Below are 25,639 nucleotides of genomic sequence, written 5' to 3' on the forward strand. Positions count from 1 at the left end.
TATTTTCATAAAAACAGTATTCATCATTTTTTCACCACACCCAGTGCTCCATGCAAGCCGTGCCCTCTATAATACCCACCTGGTACCCCAACCTCCCACCCCCCCACCACTTCAAACCCCTCAGACTGTTTTTCAGAGTCCATAGTCTCTCATGGTTCACCTCCCCTTCCAATTTACCCAAATTCCCTACTCCTCTCTAACACCCCTTGTCCTCCATGCTATTTGTTATGCTCCACAAATAAGTGAAACCATATGATAATTGACTCTCTCTGCTTGACTTATTTCACTCAGCATAATCTCTTCCAGTCCCGTCCATGTTGCTACAAAAGTTGGGTATTCATCCTTTCTGATGGAGGCATAATACTCCGTAGTGTATATGGACCACATCTTCCTTATCCATTCATCCGTTGAAGGGCATCTTGGTTCTTTCCATAGTTTGGCGACCGTGGCCATTGCTGCTATAAACATTGGGGTACAGATGGCCCTTCTTTTCACGACATCTGTATCTTTGGGGTAAATACCCAGGAGTGCAATTGCAGGGTCATAGGGAAGCTCTATTTTTAATTTCTTGAGGACTTACTTACTTCTAAAGTAAGCTTTACACTTTACACAATTCCAGATTGAGGAATGCCAGGTATGCTTTTTTACAGGGAGTGGTAGTGTATGCGGGTTCCTGAAAGGTTCCCTGACTCCATTTTATTTTTTAATTTTTTTTTCAATTTAAACTGTTATTACTCATTGTGCCTATTCCTTTTTAAAAAAATTATGTTCAGTCAACCATCATATACATCGTAAGTTTTTGATGTAGTGTTTAATGATTCACTAGTTGTGTTTAATACCCAGTGCTCATTTTAAATGAAGTTTTCCTTATTTTCACAGTATTGATATCAAGTAGATTTCTTCAACAAAGATATATAAAAAAGAAATTTAATAGTTCTCTTTTATCCCTCTGGAACTAGTTCTGGAAAGTCATTGAAATAGTAAGCTGCCATTAGATAATAAATCAGGATTATGGTTTTTGTGGTTTCTATTATTATTCATATCTATAAGTTGTTCAACCAGCTTTTAAATACATATTGGGTACACAATATAGTACCAGTGCTATGGAAGATATAAAATAAAGGAAATAAAAATTATAATTGACCTAAGAGGAGTTAAAGTCTAAGAGGAAATATAATATAGTCCTAGAGCACAACATTGAATTTGCAATAAGTTGTTCAGTATTATATGTTAAGTGCAGGGAAAATTCAAAGGGAGTCAGAGATTTTAAATCTCTTTTGTTCAGAATATTGTTTCTCTGATTACCACAAAAATACATGCTTATTGAAGACAATTTGAAAAAGAAATTGACTATAAACATTTACCCAAAATAACTAGTTTACCTCTGTGAATTTAGCTAACATTTTTCCTTTTGCCTATAGCCATTTTCTACCTGGAACAGTTTTCCCAACTCTGTTCACCTGGCTAATTTTTACACATCCTTCAGGCTTTATTTTAAATGGCACTTGCCCCCCAAAAGTTTTCAAACTTCTTAAAGTATTTTATATCCTTATACTAATATACTTCTGTTTAGTCTTTCAGCTTCCTCTGCATTCATGAAATATTTATGCTCCTGGACTCTGTAGTGGTTGTTGGGAATACAGTGATGAACACAATGAAAAGTATCTCTACCATCATGGAGTTGGCTATTATAGTGGAGACAGATAAAAAGCAAACAAAATAATGACTATATATGACATTTTGTTCCAATTACTTGTAAATTTACTTTTCTCACTAGACCATCAACTCCATACAGTAAGTGGAGAGTGTGTATATGTCTGTGTTTGAAGTTAATGATTACTGAAGGAATGAATAACATTTCTGTGTACTTTTTCTTATCAATCATGTACATTACCATACAATTTTCATGTATATTTAAAATTGTAATCTTCTTACTAAATACATACCATACATTTTTCACTTAACATTATATCTTGAACATATTCCTATGTGAGTTTTTTAATGGTTGCATAATATTTCATTATAAGAATGTACTTGGATGATTATATAAATCTCCCTTATTGAGATTCTTATTTTCACTCTTTTCCGGACCCAGAACCACACATTCATTTAGATTGTTTCCTGGATACTGTTACAAATTTTGTACTGACAAACACTTTTATGTATAAATCATTGTATCTTTGATTATAGTTACTCATTGCCAACTTTTATTACAGAAAGGTAAATTATACTTCATTAAGGGATAATTTAGGTAACTTCATTAGGTTTTGAAACTAACAGTGGATATGACCTAATCAAAAAGGTGCTGGCTGGCAGGAGCAAGGGCACAGAAGAGAAAAAGTGGTAACAATTAAAGAGACAAGAAGTGTGTGTTGTGTTGTGTCATGAAGAGGGATGGAGAAATCGTGGGACAGGTGAATCTAGATGAGAAACTTTCAACTTTTTGAAATAGATAGTTGGAGCTACAGTAAGATCCTGTAAAAAGAGAAGGATAAAACTATCTCTGTAGTTAAATGTATCTTAATTCAAATTAATAACTTGGTAACTTCAAGCACTTGTTTCAGTAACTCTTAAATTTATGCTGTATTTCATTCACCTTTTAAATGGCTTTGGGAGTCTGGATAACTTTCTGGTTCTCTATGCTATCCCACTACAATGGTGGGAGATTTATGAGAGCTATTCTGTTTTTTCAACTCAGGTCTCTTTCCGAACTGTTTTTAACCCACTGTCTGGGCAGTACCATTTTGTACATAGCTTTTCTTGGTTAAATTTATATTTATTAATAGCGTGCATGATTCTGCAAAAAAGCTTGAACCCTGGTCATTCTGACTACCAAGGGAAAATGTGTTCTGAGGACAAATACTTGAAGAAAACTCCACTGTGTATATCTTGGTGATATCTAATAATTGCCTTCAGGGGTTGGTAGATGGACACTGGTGGCATGCAATCTGACCCTTCCCTCCCAAAAGGGAACAGACTGGGATAACAGATTGGGAGTCTGCTTGATGGCTTCACATGGAGTTCCTAGGTCATGAGTCACAGCTCCCACAAAGCTTCCTGCTGGGCCTCAAACATGGATTTGATGGCATCCTTCTCCATCTTGTGCTCTTGCTGCTTGTACCAGAAACACTTTTTCAGAAGTAGAGCTCTCCTTTGGCCCTTCTCCAAAGGGAGCTGTACCTAAGGTTGCTGTCTTACAAGAACAAGAACCTCACAGAGATAATAATATCCTCAGTGGAAATTAGCTCTTGGCCAGTCTTTTCCAGACAATAGGTCCTCTTTTTCAAATGGTACTTCACTGCTTAGTATTTTTTAGGATTAATCTTCTTCTTTTGCAGAGATTCTGATCTCATGAGAATGAATTCCCAGAAGGTCAGTTATGCAGCTCACTGGTGGGTGTTCCTAATCTGTGCCTGTTAAGTTCCCAGAGTGGCCATGGACCCTCTGGCGGTCAATAGATGTAGAGGTCCCAACCTAACATTTTGTTTAGGAGAGTTTGAAATGTTTTTAGTCAGGAAGGTGAGGAATCAGCCTTACTGGTCCAGATATTTCTCTTATTTTATCTGATAGACTATGTGATAAAATATATAGGGAAATGCAAGGCATCATAATTAAGGGGAAATGGAAACATATATTGGTTTAATATTTCCAAAATATTTTCTCTATTACATTATTATTAAATATGACAATTAAGAAGTTTATCATCACCAGAAGAAAAGAAGTAATAAAGATTAGAGCAGAAGTAAATGATATAGAAACAAACAGCCCCAGTAAAACAGATCAATGAAACTATGAGCCATTCTTTGAGAGAATTAATAAAATTGATAAACCCCTTGCCAGACTTACCAGAAAGAAAAGAGAAAGATCCCAAGGAAATAAAATCATGAATGAAAGAGGTTAGATCACAGCCAACACCACAAAAATACAATTATAAAAGAACATTATGAACAATTATATGCCAATAAACTGGGTAATCTGGAAGAAATGGACAAACTCCTAGAAACATACAAACAGTAAAACTGAAATGGGAAGAAATAGAAAGTTTGAACAAACCTATAACCAGCAAAGAAATTGAATCTGGAATCAAAAATTTCCCAAAAAACAAAAGTCCAGGACCAGATGGCTCTCAGGGGAATTCTACCAGAATTTTAAAGAAGAGGTAATATGTATACTACTGAAACTATCCCAAGTAATAGAAATGGAAAAAAAAGACTCCTAAACTATTTTTACAAGGCCAGCATTACCTTGATTCCAAAACCAGACATAGACCCCACCAAAAAGGAGAATTATGGACCAATATCCCTGATGAACATGGATGCAAAAAAATCTCAACAAAATACTAGAAAATTAAATTCAACAGTATATTAGAGGAATTATTCACCATGATCAAGTGGGATTTATTCCTAGGCTGAAGGGCTGGTTCACTATTTGCAAATCAGTTAACTTGGTACACCACATTAGTGATAAAAAAAAAAAAAGGATAAGAAGCATATGATCCTCACAATAGATGCAGAAAAAGCTTTTGACAAAATGCAGCATTCATTCTTGATAAAAACCTTCAATGAAGTAGGGATAGATGTAGCATACCTCAACATCATAAGGACCATATACAAAAGACCCATGGCTAATATCATCCTCAATGGGGAAGAACTGAGAGCTTTTTTTCCATAGTCAAGAACAAGACAGAGATGCTCACTGTCACAATTACTATTTAAATAGTACTGGAAGTCTTAGCCTCAGCAATCAGACAACAAAAATAAATAAAAGGCATCCAAATTAGCAAAGAAGTAAAACTTCTACAATTTTGCAGATGATATGACAATCTATATAGAAAACCTGAAGGATTCCATCCAAAATTTGTGTGCAGCATTGGTGGTATAGTGGTGAGCATAGCTGTCTTCCATCCAAAATTTGTTAGAACTCATACATGAATTCAACAAAGTCTCAGGATATAAAATCAATGTAAAGAAATCTGTTGTATTTGTCTACACCAAAAATGAAGCAGCAGAAAAAGAAATCAAGGAATTGATTCCATTTACAGTTGCACCAAAAACCATAGGATACCTAGGAATAAACCTAACCAAAGAGGTTAAAAAAAAAAACGTACTATGAAAACTATAGAAGACTTATGAAGGAAAATGAGGAAGACACAAAGAAATGGAAAGACATTCCATGCTCATGGACTGAAAGAACAAACATTGCTGAAATGTCTATACTACCCAAAGCAATTTACACATTTAATAAAATCCCTATCAAAATACCACCAGCAGTTTTCACAGAGCTAGAACAAACAATCCTAAAATTTTGGGGGGAAACACAAAAGACCCTGAATAGCAAAAACAATCCTGAAAAAGAAAAACAAAGTGGGAAGGACATAATTCTGGACCCCAAGCTGAAGTTATCAAGACAGTATGGTACTGGCACAAAAACAGACGCATAGATCAATGGAACAGAATACACCCAGAAATGGCCCCTCAGCTCTATGTTCAACTAATCTTTGACAAATTAGGAAAGAATATCCAATGGAAAAATTGGACAATCTCTTCAATAAATGGCATTGGGAAAACTGTACTGCCATGTGTGGAAGAATAAAACTGGTCCATTTTCTTACACCATACACAAAGGTAAACGCTAAAGGGATGAAAGTCTTAAATATGAGATAGGAAACCATCAAAATCCTAGAGGAGAAAACAGGCAACAACCTTTTGATCATGACCATAGCAACTTCTCACTAGACATGTCTCTGGACACAAGGAAATTAAAAGCAAAAAAGAACTATTCAGACTTCAAGATAAAAATGTTATCTGCACAGTGAAAGAAACAGTCAACAAATCTAAAAGGCAGCCTAGGGAATAGGGAAAGGTATTTGCAAATGATGTATCTGGGAGAGGGTTAGTATCCAAAATCTATAAAGAACTTATCAAACTCAACATCCAAAAAACCCAAATAATCAGTCAAGTAATGGACAGAAGACATGAACAGACATTTTTCAAACAAGACATCCAGGTGGCTAATAAGACACATGAAAAGATACTCAACATCACTCATCATCAGGGACATACAAATCAAAAAAAATTTTTTTAAAGATTTTATTTATTTATTTGTCAGAGAGAGAGGGAGAGACAGTGAGTGAGCATGGGCAGACAGAGTGGCAGGCAGAGGCAGAGGGAGAAGCAGGCTCCCTGCCGAACAAGGAGCCCGATGTGGGACTCAATGCCACGCTGCTGGGATCACGACTTGAGCTGAAGGCAACTGCTTAACCAGCTGAGCCACCCAGGCATCCCACAAATCAAAATCTTGATGAAATACCACCTCACACATGTTGGAATGGCTAAAATTAACAACACAGGGAACAACAGATGTTGGCGAGGATGTGGAGAAAGGGGAACCATCTTGCACTGTTGCTGGGAATGCAAGCTGATGCAGCCACTCTGGAAAACAGTATGGAGATTCTTCAAAAAATTAAAAATAAAACTACCCTCAATCCAGCAATTTCAATACTAGGTGTTTACCCAAAGGATACAAAAATACAGATTCAAATGGATACATGCACCCAATGTTCATAGGTATCAACAATAGCCAAGCTATGGAAAGAGCCCAAATATCCATCGACTAATGAGCTGATAAAAAAGAGGTGGTATATGTACACAATAGAATAATACTCAGCTGTCAAAAATAATGAAATCTTGCCTTTGCAGCAATGTGTATAGAGCTAGATGGTTTTATGCTAAGCAAAATGGGTCAGTCAGAAAAAGATGAATACCATATAATTTCATTAATATGTGGAATTTAAGAAACAATACAGATGAATGTATGGGAGGGGGAAGAAATAGAGAGAAGGAAACAAACCATAATGGACTCCTAAAGATAGAGAACAAATTGGGGGTTGATGGAGAGAGTTGGGTGGGGGATGGACGAAATGGGTAATGGATATTAAGTTGAGCACTGGATGTTGTATTTGAGTTACAAATCACTGAATTCTACTCCTGAAACCAATATTGCACTGTATATTAACTAATTAGAATTTAGATTAAATTTGAAGAAGAAAAAGTTTATCATGACACTAAACTCAAGATGAGCTGAGAATGTATAGAGCCTAGATGCAAATCATATACTCTTTGCTTACCTTCAGCTAAACATTTAATTAGTGTATGAGATGCTTATGTAGGAAGGTTCTCAGCAATTCAATATAACTTTCAATGTTATGGCAAAAGACAAATAAAAATATATTTTTATTGATATTTGACCTGAAGTATCTTTACATATAAAAGATAATTTTTTTTCCTCTAAACACAAATTTCTAGAGTCTTCTATTAATCATCATAAACATTCTTCCAGAGTTCAAAAATCCCCTTAGAAAGAGGAGAGAAAATGGTTATTTTTCCCTCTATAGAATATAGATGAGCCTTTGGTATAAATCACATGAATTTATATTGAATAACTGGGTCTTTATTAATTCTAAGAGTGTTCAGCTCAAAGCATTTTTATTTTTATTTTTATTTTTTTTTCCAATTTATTTATTTTCAGAAAAACAGTATTCATTATTTTTTCATCACACCCAGTGCTCCATGCAAGCCGTGCCCTCTATAATACCCACCACCTGGTACCCCAACCTCCCACCCCCCCGCCACTTCAAACCCCTCAGATTGTTTTTCAGAGTCCATAGTCTCTCATGGTTCATCTCCCCTTCCAATTTACCCAAAAGCACATACCCTCCCCAATGTCCATAACCCTACCCCCCTTCTCCCAACCCCCCTCCCCCCAGCAACCCACAGTTTGTTTCGTGAGATTAAGAGTCACTTATGGTTTGTCTCCCTCCCTATCCCATCTTGTTTCATGGATTCTTCTCCTACCCACTTAAGCCCCCATGTTGCATCACCACTCCCTCATATCAGGGAGATCATATGATAGTTGTCTTTCTCCGCTTGACTTATTTCGCTAAGCATGATACGCTCTAGTTCCATCCATGTTGTCGCAAATGGCAAGATTTCTTTTCTTTTGATGGCTGCATAGTATTCCATTGTGTATATATACCACATCTTCTTGATCCATTCATCTGTTGATGGACATCTAGGTTCTTTCCATAGTTTGGCTATTGTGGACATTGCTGCTATAAACATTTGGGTGCACGTGCCCCTTTGGATCACTACGTTTGTATCTTTAGGGTAAATTCCCAGTAGTGCAATTGCTGGGTCATAGGGCAGTTCTATTTTCAACATTTTGAGGAACCTCCATACTGTTTTCCAGAGTGGTTGCACCAGCTTGCATTCCCACCAACAGTGTAGGAGGGTTCCCCTTTCTCCGCATCCTCGCCAGCATCTGTCATTTCCTGACTTGTTGATTTTAGCCATTCTGACTGGTGTGAGGTGATATCTCATTGTGGTTTTGATTTGTATTTCCCTGATGCCGAGTGATATGGAGCACTTTTTCATGTGTCTGTTGGCCATCTGGATGTCTTCTTTGCAGAAACGTCTGTTCATGTCCTCTGCCCATTTCTTGATTGGATTATTTGCTCTTTGGGTGTTGAGTTTGTTAAGTTCCTTATAGATTTTGGACACTAGTCCTTTATCTGATATGTCATTTGCAAATATCTTCTCCCATTCTGTCAGTTGTCTTTTGGTTTTGTTAACTGTTTCCTTTGCTGTGCAACATCTTCCTAGGAACATCGCCAAAGGCAAGGGAAGCAAGGGCAAAAATGAACTTTTGGGATTTCATCAAAATCAAAAGCTTTTGCACATCAAAGCATTTTTATATGCACTGTAATTTGTCTTGAAGACTTAGTAGTAGCATTCTACTCTTCTTTTTCTATTTCCAGAGCTGAAACCTTCAGATATTTATTCTTTTGTATGAACTTTGATTGTTTCATTATTTTTACCTTTAATATTCCAAGACTTTCTCCACAACAGAAAGGGTAAGCAATACACGTAATATCTGGCCCAGTGTATCTTGTACACTTGATATGAAGATGTATTTATTTCTCATTACTCTTTCTTCTCCTTTGGTTCCTATAACACTTACCTCTTTTGGTTCCTTCCTTAACTGCTAGACTGGATAACCACTTTTTATCCTTTAAGTCCCTACATGTTAATATTGAATTCTATCCCATGATTTCAACTATTTTCTACCTACATATTTTTCCTGAGCTATAGATCCTATTTAAAACTACTTATGCTATCAACATCTTGGTCTGGATGCACCAGAAGTGCTTTATATTGCGACCTATCCAAATGTGAAACATCTATTTCCTCCTAAATTGCCCTGCATGATAATCATGCACCATTATGAAGCTTAAACCGTTAGCATTTTCTGTGATCTGCCATTTTCATTGCTATTGCTACTGCCCTAATTTAGGACCCATTTTATCTTTACTGGGATCACAAATAAATTTAGATTTATTTGTTAGATAAATTAAATGATCTAAATAAATAAATTTATCTAAATTAATATCTATTTATTATAGATTATATTATATATAATATTATACATTATATAATATATTATATATTAATTATATAAGTTTATCTAAATTTTTAAAAAAGATTTTTACTTATTTATTTGACAGAGAGAGAAATCACAAGTAGGTACATGTAGGCAGAGAGGCAGGCAGAGAGAGGGGGAGAAGAAGGCTCCCTGCTGAGCAGAGAGCCCAATGGGGCTCAATCCAGGACCCTGGGATCATGACCGGAGCCAAAGGCAGAGGCTTAACCCACTGAGCCACCCAGGTGCCCCTATCAAATTATTAATTAATTATATAAATAATTAGAATTTTTCTAATTCTAAATAAAATTAGAAAAGACCTTATTTAATATACAAGTTTGATTCACCAAAATAAAACAATAAAGACTGAACCATATATAAAGTGTTAGAGATGACATGTTACACATTTTAATGAGCAATAATGAGATTTGTAAAATCATTCCATTTTAATTTTTTCATTTTTTTAAAAAGATTTTATTTATTTATATGACACACAGAGCGCAAGCAGGGAGAACAAGACAAGCTAATTCTCCACTGATAGGGAACCAGTATGGGGCTTGATCCTGGGATCCCGAGATGCTGGGATCATGACTTGAGCTGAAGGCAGATGCTTAACCAAGTGAGCCACCCAGGTGCCCCAAATCATTCCATTTTTAAACACTTGATCATTAGAAACTTCGTAGCCTTTCAGTTTCCCTCAGTTTCAGTGTCAAAACTACATTTGTTTCAGTGTCTAAAACTACATACACCATAGTGTATATGGACCACATCTTCCTTATTTGTGGAGCATAACAAATAGCATGGAGGACAAGGGGCATTAGAGAGGAGTAGGGAATTTGGGTAAATTGGAAGGGGAGGTGAACCATGAGAGACTATGGACTCTGAAAAACAATCCGAGGGGTTTGAAGTGGCGGGGGGGGGTGGGAGGTTGGGGTACCAGGTGGTGGGTATTATAGAGGGCACGGATTGCATGGAGCACTGGGTGTGATGAAAAAATAATGAATAATGTTTTTCTGAAAATAAATAAATTGGAAAAAAAACTACATTTGTTTTGCTTTTTTGTAGATAATATGTATACTAAGGGGTCTTTTAAATACATGATTCTGTGTCACATTCTGATGTTATGACTTGCGGTTGTTGACTTCCATTTCTCCACCTCTTCAGTGTCAATGTGATCCTAGTGAGATCATCTTAAAGTATATTGGAAGAAGCCTTCATGTGTCAGTAACGACTCTTCTCATAAAACTGAATTAGTAAGATTCAATGCAGAAGCTTCTTTACCTGCTTTTCCATTTATTTTACTCCCCTTTTGTATTTATGTTTCTAGCTCTTTTTCTAGTTATTCTCAATAGTAACAACTTAAAGTACAATCAAAATCCATTTTAGCAACAGGAAGAATAGTAATATGTTTTAATATACTAGAATTTCATGTGAAAAGAATTTGAATTTGGGAAGCATTGCTTTATTTTTACAGGGCTTTGTGTTGTAAACCCTATGTTCATATGATAATGCCTATAAAATTAAAGTGCTAGTATTCTATTCTAAATAAATTGTTAAATGTCCAATTCATCCCTCTATTCTTTGTTTTCTTCTTCTCTGCTCTTTTACCTTTTTATTTCTTTGTTAAAAAGCAGAATGATACACCTCATTTTTTTTTCAGAGAAAAGGGCTTCAAGAGGTCAATCCAAACATTGGCAGGTAAATTTTGAATAGGCATATAAATATAAGGGAGCCAATATATGTGCCAATGTTGTCCAGAAAAATGTATTAGTAAGATATATCCCAAACTATGTCAGTTCTTTGTTTCCTCAACCAAAGTTAAACTCCTTGAGATCTCTCAATATTTTTGTCTGTCCTACCACATGGAATATAGTGTTGTAGAATATAGGAGTTTCATAAATATTTGTTGATACACGATCTCACTTGCCTGGGAGTTTCATAAAATGCTGCATATCTGTAAGAAATAACTTGGCTCTAATGGGTGGGAAGCCCTGAATTTATCTGTTGCTTATCTGTGATTTACATAATTTTATAATTCACAGTCATTTATTCTAAAAAATCATTCATTAATAGAGTAATTCTAGTGAGGGAGAAAATTGGAATTAATCATATAGTAGTGTTATTCATTTATTGGAAATCTAAAGAAGCTAGGTGTAAGGAGTTTCAAATCAGTTTCATTCATTAATTTATAGCCACTGTATTACTACTAGGCCACTGAAAATCTTAAATTTTTGTAATTATGGGCATCTGGATGGCTCAGTCAGTTAAGCACCTGGCTCTTGATTTCAGCTCAGGTCATGGTCTTAGGGTTGTAAGATCAAGTCCTCCAGCTTCCCTACCCTGCCTTCCCAAGTCCCGCCCACCCCATCCTACCCACAGGCTCCATGCTCAGTAGGGAGTCTGCTTAGGATTTCTTCTCTCCCTCTCCCTCTGTTCCTTCCCCTGCTTGCATGCTCACTCTCTCTCTCTCTAAATAAATGAATAAAATCTTTTAAAAAGTTTATAATTAATTATATAATTCCCTTTCCCATTCTAGACTCAAGACCTAATTTGAAGAAAAGAAACATTTTTATCACGTTTCTTAGTTTTTTTTTTTTTTAATTACTTAACTCAGATACCAAGAATACTCAGTTGTATTTTTATTCTTCCAATGAGGGAAAAAAAAACCCCTCATATTTAGGTTGCAATAATTAACTTAGGTTATTCCAAAGTAATGTGGCATATATGTAACAAAAATTAATGTTACAATTTTTAGGAGTTATATCTGTATGTACCTTAAATCTTAGAACACTTGGTGTGTGAGAAAGCACTATTTTTGGTAGTGATAGAATAAGCATTTCTCATTTCTGGAAGTAAATGTGTTCCTGTGAAGCTTCATGTAAATAAATCAATTTGTTATTATCCTACAGGGGGCCAAATATTTCAGCAAAATGTAGAGTAAAATACAACCATTGTAATTTCTCTGAAAATAAATACTAGACATTAATTTTGATGCCTGATGTTTTATTTTTTGTTTTTGTATTGACATTTAATTTGGTTACACTGAAATTTATTGATCATGGTATATAATTGGATGAATTTTGAAAAGTGTATGCTATATTTCTACCACCACGATCAAGAAACAGAACATTCCAGGGGCATCTGGGTCGCTCAGTCAGTTAAGTGTCAGCCTCCTGATTTCAAATCAGGTCATGGTCTTGGACCATGAGATTGAGCGTCTTGTCAGGCACCATGCTCAGTGCAGAGTCTGCTTGTGTTTCTCCCTCTATTCCTTTCCCTTCTCTCTCTCTCTTTCAAATAAATAAACAAATAAATAAAATCTTTTAAAAAAAGATATGGGATATTCTTATCATCTGAGTTTCCTTATATACATTTGTAGCCAATCCCCTTTGTACCAGATGCTAGGCATTGTTTGAGTCTTGTCTTCACTATAGTTCAGCATTTTTTAGATTTTCATATGAATGGAATCATGTAGTATGCATTTCTTTGGGTCTTGGCTTTATTCATTTAGCATGATGTTTGTTTTAAATTTCACACATTTATTAGTTGCCCATTCTTTTTATTGCCAAGTAGCATTACTTTTTATGGATTTTGGATATTGGATATTAGATTTTCTCTTGTTATCTTCTAGAAGTTCTAGTGGTTTTGTGTTTTACATTGAGGTCTTTGATCCATTTTGAGTTAACTCTTGTGAAGGATATAAAGTTTGTGTTGAGATTCATATTCTTAAATTTAAATTATATATATTCTTAAAGCTGGGTAATATCATTCCTCCAACTTTGTTCTTCTCTTTCAATATTTTGCTAACTGTTCTAGGCCTTTTGGTTTTCCATCAAAACTGTAGAATCAGTATGTTGATATCCCAAGATAGTTTGAAGGAATTTTGATTTGAATTATGTTAAATCTATAGTTCAAGTTAGGAAGAACTGACATCTTGATCATATTGAGTCTACCTATACATGAACATAGAATATATCTCTATTTTTTAGTTCTTATTTTTTAATCAGAGTTTTGTCTTGTACATATTTTATTAGATTTATACCTGAGTATTTCATTTTGGAGAATGTTAATGTAAATGGCATTGTGATTTTACTTTCAAAATCCACTCTCTTTTGCTGGTATATAGGAAAGCAGTTAACTTTTATATATTAATCTTGTATCCTGAAACCTTGCCATAATCATTATTAGTTCTAGGAGTTTTTTATGAATTCTTTCAGATTTTCCATACAGATAATTATACCATTTTCAAACAAGGGCAGTTTTGATTCTTTCTTCTTAATCTATGTACCTTTTATTTCCTTTTCATGCCTATTTGTATTAGCAAGGACTTTCAGTACAATGTTGAAAAGCAGTGATGTAAGGGTCATTCTTGCTTTGTTTATCTTAGTGGGCAATTTTGAGTTTCTCAACACTAAATGTCTTAGCTGTAGCTCTTTTATACCATTCCTTATCAAGCTGAGTAGGTTTTCCTCCATCTTTAGTTTTTGAGAGTGTTTAAAATGAGTGGAAGTTGGATTTTATTAGATGCATTTTCTGCATCTATTGATACACTCATTTTTTTTTTCTTTAGCCTATTAATGTGATGGATCACATCAACTATTTTTGAATTTTGAGCTGACCTTGTCTGGAATAAATCCCACTTGATTATGCTGTATAAGTCTTTTTATAAATTTTTGCATTTGATTTGCTAATATTTTGTAGGGGATTTTTGCAGCTATGTTCGTTCATGACATTAATGGTCTTTCAGTTTTTTGGGTTTTTTTTTTGTTGTTGTTCTGTTTTTGTTGGTTTTGGTGTCAGAACAATGCTGGTCTCACTCTTCTGTCTTCTAAAAGAAACTGTAGAAAGTTAGTATGATTTCTTCCTAGATATTTGGGAGATTTTACCAATGAACCTATCTGAGCCTAGTCCTTTCTGTTTTGGAAGACCATTATCAATATAATTTCTTTAATAGATACGTCTGTTCCAATAGTCTATTTCTTCTATTGTGAGTTTTGGCTAGTTGTGTTTTTGAAGAATTGGTTCATTTTATCTAGGTTATCAAATCTGTGGGCAGAGCTGTTCATAGCATTCCTTGTTTATCCTTTTAATGTTAATCTGATCTGTAGTAATGTCACATTTCATATATGTATTAGTAATTTTTGTTATTTAAAAAAATTTTGTTAACCTCACCAGAAGCTATCAGTTTTGTTGATTTTTTCAAAGAGCCAGCTTTTAATTTCGTTGATTTTTCTATTGATTTCCTGTTTTAAAATCCATTGTTTTTGCTCCACAATTTATTGTATCTTCTCTTTTGTTTATTTGGCTTTCACTTGCTCTTCTTTTTCTAATTTTCTAAGATGGAAGCTTAGATGATTTATTTTAATCTTTCTTCTTTTCTAATGTGTGCATTTCAATGGTATAATTTACCCACCACTTTCACTGAATCCTACAAATTTTGATAAGTTGTATTTTCATTTACATTTAGTTCAAAGTATTTTGAAATGTCTCAAGATTTCTTCTTTGATCTCTATGCTATTTAAAAGTGTGTTGTTTAATCTACAAATGTTGGGGGTGGGTTTCTAGCTATTTTTCTGATACTGATTTCTAGTTTTGTGCCATTGTGGTCTGAGAGCAGACATTTGTGATTTTTATTCTCTTAAATTTGTTAAAGTTTGTTTTATGGCTTAGAATGTGGTCTATTTTAGTGAATGCCCATGTGAGTTTGAGAAAAAAATGTGGTTTTTTTTTTTTTTTTTGTTGTTGTTGTTGTATGAAGTTGTTTGTAGATGTCTGGTATATCTAGTTGATTGGTATTGTTGATGTCTTTGGTGGTATACAACTGTCTCCTTACTGATTTTCTGCCTTCTGGATCTGTCCATTTCTGATAGTGTTGTGAAGTATCCATCTGTAATAATGTGGATTCATCTATTTCTCCTTGTAGTTCTATCAGTTTTTACCTCATATATTTTAACTCTCTATTTTTAGGTGCATACACAATAAAGATAGTTAGGTCTCTTTAGAGAATTGACCCCTTTTCATTATATAATATTCTTTTTTATCCCTGATAATTTTGCTGCTCTGATTTCTCAGTGAAATAATAAACATGGCAATTTATTGAGACTGATAAGGGAAATGGTGTGCTGGAGGAGAAAGAAGAAAAGAAGCCACCTCAGAGAGTGGAAAATAATTTTTCTCCCAACCATGTTAAGTTGCTTTGTTTGCTTTTAGTCAGAGGATTAGATTTAGCCAGGATAGGGATTTTTCAGGTAAGTACAATAAGGAAAAAAGAGAATGACTGTGACAAGAGAACATCACTGTAAGTTACAAATTCTAAATTATTTCTGGCTATAGGAAAATATAAAATTTTATTTTATGAGACTAGTGTAATGCTGACATCTAAACACAATTAACATTGTGCCAATTTTTAAAAATAAGGTCTTTCACATGAATACATATGTCTAGGTACAAAAATATAAAAGATATAAAAGAATACAACAGTTTTATCAAAGGATAATTCCTATAAGCTGAGAAGAATCTATTCTAAGAATAGAAGCATAGTTAAATATTAGAAAATCAATATAATTCATTGCATCAATAAATTAATGCCCCCAAAATCTATATTAATATACCAATAGGTAATGAAAAGGTATTTAGGCCTAAATATATTTTCAATATATATTACGATTTGCTAAGATTCCACTCTTTAAAAAAATTTTTTTATTTGCATACAGTTCACATACTATGTTATATGAGTTTCAGGTGTACAACATACTGGTTTAACATCTCTATCTATACATTATGCTATGCTCACCACAAGTGTAGCTACCATCTGTCATAATACACTATTATAGTATCACTGACTTTATTCCCTATGCCGAACCTTTTATCCTCCTGACTTATTTATTCTATAACTGGAAGCCTATAACTTTACTTTTGTTCACCCATTTTGCCCATAGCCCCACTCCCCTTCCTTTTGGCAACCATCAGTTTGGTCTCTGCATTTATAGGTCTGATTCTGCTTTTTGTTTATTTGCTTATTCTTTGTTTTGATTTGTAGAGTCCATGTATAAGTGAAATCATATGGTATTTGTCTTGCTCAGATTGACTTATTTCACTTAGTTTAATATCCTCTATGTCCATCCACGTTGTTGCACATGGCAAGATCTCATCCTTTTTTATGTCTGAGTAATATTCCATTGTGTGCATGTATGTGTGTGTGTGTGTGTGTGTATGCTACACACTACATCTTTATCCATTCATCTATCAGTAAACATTTCAGCTGTTCCCTATCTTGGCCATTGTGAATAATTCTGTAATAAACATAAGGATGCATATTTTTTTTTTGTATTAGTGTTTTCATTTTCTTTGGTATTAGTGTTTTCATTTTCTTTGGGTAAGTAAGTAAGTATTAGGATTACTAGATCATATAATATTTCCATTTTTAGTTTTTGAGGAACATTTATATTGTTTTTCACAGTGGCTATACCAATTTACATTCCCGACAGTGTATAAGGATTCCTTTTTCTCCATATCTTCACCAATATTTGTTATTCCTTGTGTTTTTGCTTCCAGCCATTCTGACAGGTGTAGGGTGATATCTCATTGTGGTTTTAATTTGCATTTCCCAGATGATGATTGATGTTTGGCATCTTTTCATGTCTCTGATTGCCATCTGTATGTCTTCTTCAGAAAAATCTCTATTCAGGCCTTCTGCCCATTAAAAAAAATAAGATTATTTGGCTTTTTTGGTGTTGAATGGTGTAAGTTCTTTATATCTTTTGGATGTTAACCCCTTATTAGTATATTATTTATAAATATCTTCTCCCCTACCGTAGGTTTTCTTTTCATTTTGTTGATGGTTTTCTTTGCTGTGCAAAAGCTTTTTATTTTGATGTAGTCCCAATAGTTTATTTTTGTTTTTGTTACTTTGCCTCAGGAAACATATCTACAGAAATGTTGCTATGGCTAATGTTAAAGAAGTTACTAGTTATGTTCTTTTCTAGGAATTTTATGGTTTCATGTTTAATATTTAGGTCCTTAGTCCAGTTTGAATTTGTTTTCTGTATGGTGTAAGAAAGTGGTCCACTTTCATTCTTCAGCATGTAGCTATCCTGTTTTCCCAGCCCCATTAATAGAAGGTATTGTTTTTGCTCACTATATATTCTTGCTTCCTGTTTCATAGATTAAATGATCATATTAGTGTGGGTTGATTTCTGACCTCCCTATTCTCTTTCATTGACCTCTGTGTCTGTGTTTATGCCAGCACCATACCATTTTGATTATTACAGCTTTGTAGTATATCCTAAGATCTGTCATACCTCCAAAATTGTTCATTTTTTTCCAAGATTGCTTTAGCTATTTGGTGTGTTTTGTGATTCCATACAAATTTAATATTATTTGTTCTAGTTATGTGAAAAATGCTATTGGTATTTTTTAAAATTATTTTTATTAACATATAATGTATTATTTCCCTCTGTGTGTATGCTATAAACTATCAGGTTTACACATTTCACAGCACTCACCATAGCAAATATCCTCCCCAAAGTCATAACCCAGTCACCCTATCCCTACCCCCCAACCCCCAGCAACCCTCAGTTTTTTTTCTAAGATTAAGAGCCTCTTATGGTTTATCTCCCTCCCAATACCATCTTGTTTCATTTTTTTCCTTCTACACCCCAACCCCCCCATCCTACCTCTCAATTCCTCATATAAGAGAGATCATATGGTATTTGCCTTTCTCTGATTGACTTATTTTACTCAGCATAATACCCTCTAGATTCAACCACTTCATTGGAAACGGCAAGCTTTCATATCTTTTCATGGCGGCATGGTATTCCACTGTGTAGATTTATACCACTTCTTCTTTATCCATTCATCTGTTGATGGACATCTAGGTTCCTTCCAAATTTTGGCTATTGTAGACATTGCTGCTATAAACATTCATGTGCACGTGACCCTTTGGATCACTACATTTGTATCTTTAGATTAAGTACCCAGTAGTGTGATTGCTGGGTTGTAGGGTAGCTCTGTTTTCAACTTTTGAGGAACTTCCATGCTGTTTTCCAGAGTGGCTATACCAGCTTGCATTCCCACCAACAGTGTAGGAGGATTCCCCTTTCTCCACATCCTTGCCAACATCCATCATTTCCTGATTTGTTAATTTTAGGCATTCTGACTGGTGTGAGGTGGCATCTCATTGTGGTTTGTATTTGTATTTCCCTGATGCCAAGTGACGTGGAGCACTTTTTCATGTGTCTTTTGGTTATCTGGATGTCTTCTTTGCAGAAATGTCTGTTCATGTCCTCTGCCCATTTCTTGATTGGATTATTTGTTCCTAGGGTGTTGAGTTTGATAATTTCTTTATAGATTTTGGATACTAGCCCTTTATCTGATATGTCATTTGTTAATATCTTCTCCCATTCTGTCAGTTGTCTTTTGGTTAGATTGACTGTTTCTTTTGCTGTGACAAAGCTTTTGATCTTGGTGAAGTTGCAGTTGTTCATTTTTGTCCTTTCTTCCCTTGGCTTTGGTGATGTTTCTAGGACGAAGTTGTTGCAGTTGAGGTCAAAGAGGTTGCTGCCCATGTTCTCCCCTAGGATTTAGGTGGATTCCTGTGTCACATTGTGGTCTTTCATCCATTTTGAGTCTGTTTTCATGTGTGGTGTAAGGAAATGGTCCAGTTTCATTCTTCTGCATGTGGCTGTCCAATTTTCCCAACACCATTTGTTGAAGGGATTGTCTTTTTTCCATTGGACATTCTTCCTTGCTTTGTCGAAGATTAGTTGACCATAGAGTTGAGGGTCTATTTCTGGGCTCTCTATCCTGTTCCATTGATCTATGTGTCTGTTTTTGTGCCAGGACCATACCGTCTTGATGATGATAGCTTTGTAATAGAGCTTGAAGTCCAGAATTGTGATGCCACCAACTTTGGCTTTCTTTGTCAACATTCCTTTGGCTATTTGGATTCTTTCTGATTCCATATAAATTTTAAGATTATTTGTTCCATTTATTTGAAAAAAAAATGGATGGTATTTTAATAGGGATTGCATTAAATGTATAGATTGCTCTAGGTAGCATGGACATCATCATAATATTTGTTTCTCCAAATCCACAAGCATGGAATGTTTTTCCATTTCTTTGTGTTTTCCTCAATTTCTGTCATGAGTACTTTATACTTTTCTGAGTATAAGGCAAAGATTCTTTGCCTCTTTGGTTAAGTTTGTAGGTATCTTATGGTTTTGGGTGCAATTGTAAATAGGATTGACTCCTTAATTTTTTTTTTCTTCTGTCTTGTTCTTGGTGTGTAGAAATGCATCTGATTTCTGTGCATTGATTTTATATCCTGACACTTTACTGAATTCCTGTATGAGTTCTAGCAGTTTTGTAGTGAAGTCTTTTGGGTTTTCCACATAAAGTATCAGTCATATGCAAAGAATGAGAGTTTGACTCTTTGCCAATTCGGGTGCCTTTTATTTCTTTTTGTTTTCTGGTTGCCAAGACTAGGATATATAGTACTATGTTGAATAGTAATGGTGATAGTGGACATCCCTGCCATATTCCTGACCTTAGCTCTCAGTTCTTCCCTATTAAGAATGATATTCACTGTGGGTTCTTCATGGATGGCTTTGATGGTATTTACATATATACTCTCTATTCCTACACTGTGAAGAGTTTGGATCAAGAAAGGAAGCTGTACTTTTTCAATTGCTTTTTCAGCATCTCTTGAGAGTATCAGTGGTTCATGTTTTTCTTTTTATTAATATATTGTATCACACTGATTGATTTGTGGATGTTAAATCAATCTTGCAACCCAGGTATACATCCCACTTGTATAGTACTGTTGGATCCTATTGGGTAGTATTTTGGTGAAAATTTTTGTATCCGTGTTCATCAAGGAATTGGTCTGTAATTCTCCTTTTTGATGGGGTCTTTGTCTGGTTTTTGGATCAAGTAATGCTGGCCTCATAAAATGAGTTTGGAAGTTTTCCTTACATTTCTATTTTTTTTAAAAAAATAGGTATTCATTCATCTTTAAATGTTTGGTAGAATTCCCCTGGAAAGCCGTCTGGCCCACGGTTCATGTTTGTTGGGAGATTTTTAATGACTGCTTCAATCTCCTTACTGATTATGGGCCTGTTCAGGTTTTCTAATCCTTTGTGGTTCAGTTTTGGTAGTTTATACATCTCTAGGAATGCATCCATTTCTTCCAGATTTTCAAATTTGTTGGTATATTCATAATATGTTATTATAATTGTTTATATTTCTTTGGTGTTGGTTGTGATCTTTCCTCTTTCATTCATGATTTTATTAATTTGGGTCCTTTCTCTTTTCTTTTTGATAAGTCTGGCCAGGGGTTTATCAATCTTATTAATTCCTTCAAAGAACCAGCTCATAGTTTTATTGATTTGTTCAACTATTCTCTTGGTTTCTATTTCATTGATTTCTGCTCTGATCTTTATTATTTCTCTTCTTCTGCTGGGTTTAGGCTTTCTTTGCTGTTCTTTCTCCAGCTCCTTTAGGGTTAGGTTGTGTACTTGAGACCCTTCTTGTTTCTTGAGACAGGCTTGTATCGCTATATATTTTCCTCTCAGGACCGCCTTTGCTGTGTCCCACAGATTTTGAACAGTTGTGTTTTCATTATCTTTTGTTTACATGAATTTTTTTTCAATTTTTCTTTAATTTCCTGGTTGACCCAGTCATTCTTTAGTAGGATGCTCTTTAGCCTCCATGTTTTTGAGTTCTTTCCAACTTTTCTCTTGTGGTTGAGCTCTAGCTTGAGAGCACTGTGGTCTGAAAATATACAGGGAATGATCCCAGTCTTTTGGTACCAGTTGAGACCTGATTTGTGACCCAGCATGTGATCTATTCTGGAGAATGTTCCATGTGCACTAGAGAAGAGTGTGTATTCTGAAGTTTGGGATGGAATGTTCTGAATATATCTGCGATGTCCATCTGGTCCAGAGTGTCATTTAAAGCCTTTATTTCCTTGTTGATCTTTTGCTTGGATGATCTGTCCGTTTCAGTGAGGGGGCTGTTAAAATCCGCTACGATTATTGGATTATTGTTGATGTGTTTCTTTGATTTTGTTATTAATTCATTTATGTAGTTACTGCTCCCATGTTAAGGGCATAGATATTTAAAAATTTTAGATCTTCTTGTTGGACAGACCCTTTGAGTATGATATAGTATCCTTTTTCATCTCTTATTTTAGTCTTTGGCTTAAAATCTAACTTATTTGATATAACGATTACCACTGCAGCTTTCTTTTGATGTCCATTAGCATGGTAAATTGTTTTCCACCCCCTCACTTTAAATCTGGAGGTGTTTTTGGGTTTCAAATGAGTTTCCTGAAGACAGCTTATCAATGGGTCTTTTTTTGTTTGTTTGTTTGTTTTTAAATCCATTATGATACTCTGTGTCTTTTGATTGGGAGCATTTAGCCCATTTACATTCAGGGTGACTATCGAAAGATAGGAATTTAGTGCCATTGTATTATGCATAAGATTACTTTAATGTATATTGTTTCTGTTCCTTTCTGTTATACTACTCTTAGGCTCTCTCTTTGCTTTGCAGACCCCATTCAATATTTCCTGTAGGAATGGGTTGGTGTTTGCAAATTCTTTTCATTTTTCTTTGTCCTGGAGGTTTATTTTATTTTATTTTTTTATCTTTCCTTCTATTTTCAATGACAGCCTAGCTGGATTTAGTATTCCTGGCTGCATATTTTCTCATTTAGTGCTCTGAATATATCATGGCAGTTCTTTCTGGCCTGCCAGGTCCCTGTGGATAAGCTTGCTGCCATCTAATATTTCTACTATTGTATGTTACAGACTTCTTGTCCCAAGCTGCTTTCAGGATTTTCTCTTTGTTGCTAAGACTTGTAAGTTTTACTATTAGTTGACGGGGTGTGGACCTATTTTTATTGATTTTGCAGGGGTGTTCTCTGTGTCTCCTGGATTTTGATGCTTGTTCCCTTTGCCATATTAGGCAAATTCTCTATTATAATTTGCTCCAATATACCTTCTGCCCCTCACTTTCTTTCTTCTTCATCTGGGATCCCAATTATTCTAATATTGTTTCATCTTATGGTATTGCTTATCTCTTGAATTCTCCCCTCATGGTCCAGTAGTTGTTTGTCTCTCTTTTGCTCAGTTTCTTTGTTCTCCATCATTTGGTCTTCTATATCACTAATTCTCTCTTATGCCTCATTTATCCCAGCAATAATGACCTCCTTTTTAGATTGGACCTCAGTAATAACCTTTTTTATTTCAACTTGTTTAGATTTTAGTTCTTTCATTTCTCCAGAAAGGGATTTTATTTCTCCAGAAGGAGATTCCCTAATGTCTTCCATGCCTTTTTCTAGCCCAGCTAGCACCTTGATAATTATCATTTTGAACTCTAGTTCTGACATATTGCCAATGTCCATTTTGGTTGGGTCCCCAAACATTGGCACTGCCTCTTATTTATTTATTTATTTGAGGTGAGTTTTTTATGCCATGTCATTTTATCCATATAAGAATATATGAACAAGAGAATAAAATACTAAAAGGGTGGCAAACACCCCAGAAAAATATATGTTAACCAATTCAGAAGAGACCTGAAACTAGAGGCAGAAGAAAGTAGGAAACAAATAGAAATTAAAAAATAAAAAATATATGTATAAATATACACATTAGACTGGTGAATAGAAGGGAGCCTCCCACTTGATTTTGGGTGTATTCTGGTCTCTTAGAAGGAACTATCTCCCAAAATTTTAAAGAAAAAAATACTTACATATATACACAAAAATAAGGGTAAACACAATGAAGGGTTGGACTATGACTGTGAAGATGAAGATTTAAAAAAAGATTCTAAAAAAAAATTGATAAGTTAGTTGGAAAAAGAAAAGAAAACAAAACAAAACAAAGCAAAAGAGGAGAGAATGTGCTCAGGCTAGAGACTAGAACAAAGCTCTGTGCTAGGTTTAGGGTATATTTTGATCTATTAGAAGAAATTGTATCCCAAAATTAAAAAAAAAAATCCCCTATGTATCCAAAAAATAAGGTTAAATACAATGAAGGAACAGAATATGAATACAACAATGAAAATTTTAAAAAGAATTTTTAAAAAGTTATTGCTAAGTTGAAATATTTAAACGTTAAAAAAGGAAAGAGGAAAAGTTAAAAAAATAGAAAAATTTAAAAAAATTAAAAAGTTTAACTTTGCAAGATTAAAGGATCATGGGGAAAATGCCATGAATTCTATTTGTTGCTCCCCCCTAGTTCTGGAGTTCCTCAGAGAACTTGTTGATCCGTGAACTTGCTCTTGGCTGGATGTTCTTGCTGATCTTCTGGGGGAGAGGCCTGTTGCAGTGATTCTCAAATGTCTTTGTCTGACTCAGAATTGCACTGCCCTTGCTAGGGGCCACACTAAGTAATCTGCTCAGGTTCCCTCTCAGGAGGTTTTGTTCACTGAACGCTTTCCATATAGCTTTGGAGGATGGGAGTGAAAGTGGCAGCTTCCCAGTCTCTGGCTCAGAGGAGCTGAGAGCTCGGGGTCCCACTCCGCAGTGCACCCTCATAGAAAAGCAATCACTCTTGTCTACCTCGTCTCCAGCAGCACACCGTGCTCACCTGGCCTGTGACTGAGTGTTTCTATGTCTGGCACACAGTCCTGTTTGGAATCTCCAAACCCAGCTTCCTCCAAACATGTGTCCTCGCCACTCCTCCCAGAGAAGGAAGGAGGGGGTGTCTCAGGATCTTCCACTTGTGGGCTCTCTGCTTGAATACCCATGGCCTGACTGTGCCTTGGATCACAGCTTATGGTAATCCTCACCTGAGGGCTCACTCTTTGGCTCCTACTCCGTATCTGTAGCTAGCTTCCTTACTCACATACCTGGCAGCTCTGTCACACTCAGATACCCCCGGTCTTTCCTTGACCCTGCAGGTCCTGAGACAACACTGTCCCCACGAGGGCTCCATCCCCACTTAGCCTCTAGAGCGATGTCTCTCAGTGGATTATACTTCTAAAAGTTCTGATTTTGTGTCTGCTGCTCCACAGCTTGTCAGGAGCTGGCCCCTCCCCATCGCAGTCTGTCTTCCCATGGCTTTGGATCACTTCTCTGTATGTCCTACCTCCCATAAAGTGATCAATTTTCTGTTCCTAGAATTGCTGCTCTTCTTCTCTTCTATCTCCTGTTGAGTTTGTCGCTGTTTAGAATGATTTGATAACTATTTAGCTGTACTCCTTGGACCTAATGCTGTTTCATTCTTCTCCTCTGCCATCTTGCTTCCTCTCACTTCCTATTGGTATTTTGATAGAGATTGTATTGAATCCATAGATTGCTTTAAGTAATATGGGCATTTTAACAGTACTAATTATTCTAATCCATGAGCATGGAATATCTTTCCATTTGTGTCACCTTTAATTTCTTTCATCAGTGTTACATAGTTTTCAGAGTATAGATCTTTCATCTCTTTGGTTAAGTTTATTCCTTGGCACTTTATTCTTTTTGGTGCCATTGGTAATGAGATTGTTTTCTTAATTTCCCTTTCTGTAGCTTTGGTCTTAGTGTATAGAAACACTACAGATTTCTGGGTATTAATTTAGTATCCTGCAACTTTACTGAGTTGTCATTTCTAACTTTTTTTTTAAAAGATTTTATTTATTTATTTGACAGACAGGGATCACAACTAGGCAGAGACACAGGCAGAGAGGAGGAAGCAGGCCCCCTGTGGAGCAGAGAGCCCGATGTAGGGCTCAATCCCAGGACCCTGAGATCATGACCTGAGCTGAAGGCAGAGGATTAACCCACTGAGCCAACCAGGTGCCCCTCATTTCTAACTTTAAAAAAAAATTTTTTGGGACGCCTGGGTGGCGCAGTTGGTTGGACGACTGCCTCCGGCTCAGGGCGTGATCCTGGAGTCCCGGGATCGAGTCCCACATCAGGCTCCCAGCTCCATGGGGAGTCTGCTTTGCTCTCTGACCTTCTCCTCGCTCATTCTCTCTCTCACTGTCTCTCTCTCTCAAATAAATAAAAAAATAAAAAATCTTAAAAAAAAAAAATTTTTTTTGGTGGGGTCTTTAGGGTTTCCTATATATGTTATCATGTCATCTGCAAATAGTGGCTGTTTTACTTCTTCCTTAACAATATGGATGCCTCATTTCTTTTTCTTGTGTGATTGCTGTTGTGAAGATTTCT

The 25,639-nt window shown here is 35.4% G+C and overlaps 1 protein-coding gene across 5 annotated transcripts in view; it reads left to right on the forward strand.

Moving 5' to 3' along the window:
* ANKS1B (ankyrin repeat and sterile alpha motif domain containing 1B) overlaps positions 1-25,639 on the forward strand; it is a 1,114,861-nt gene that overhangs the window by 346,899 nt on the left and 742,323 nt on the right. The gene's annotated exons all lie outside the window — the stretch shown is intronic.

The sequence above is a fragment of the Neovison vison genome, chromosome 12 (assembly GCF_020171115.1).
Source record: "Neovison vison isolate M4711 chromosome 12, ASM_NN_V1, whole genome shotgun sequence".
Lineage (NCBI taxonomy): Eukaryota > Metazoa > Chordata > Mammalia > Carnivora > Mustelidae > Neogale > Neogale vison.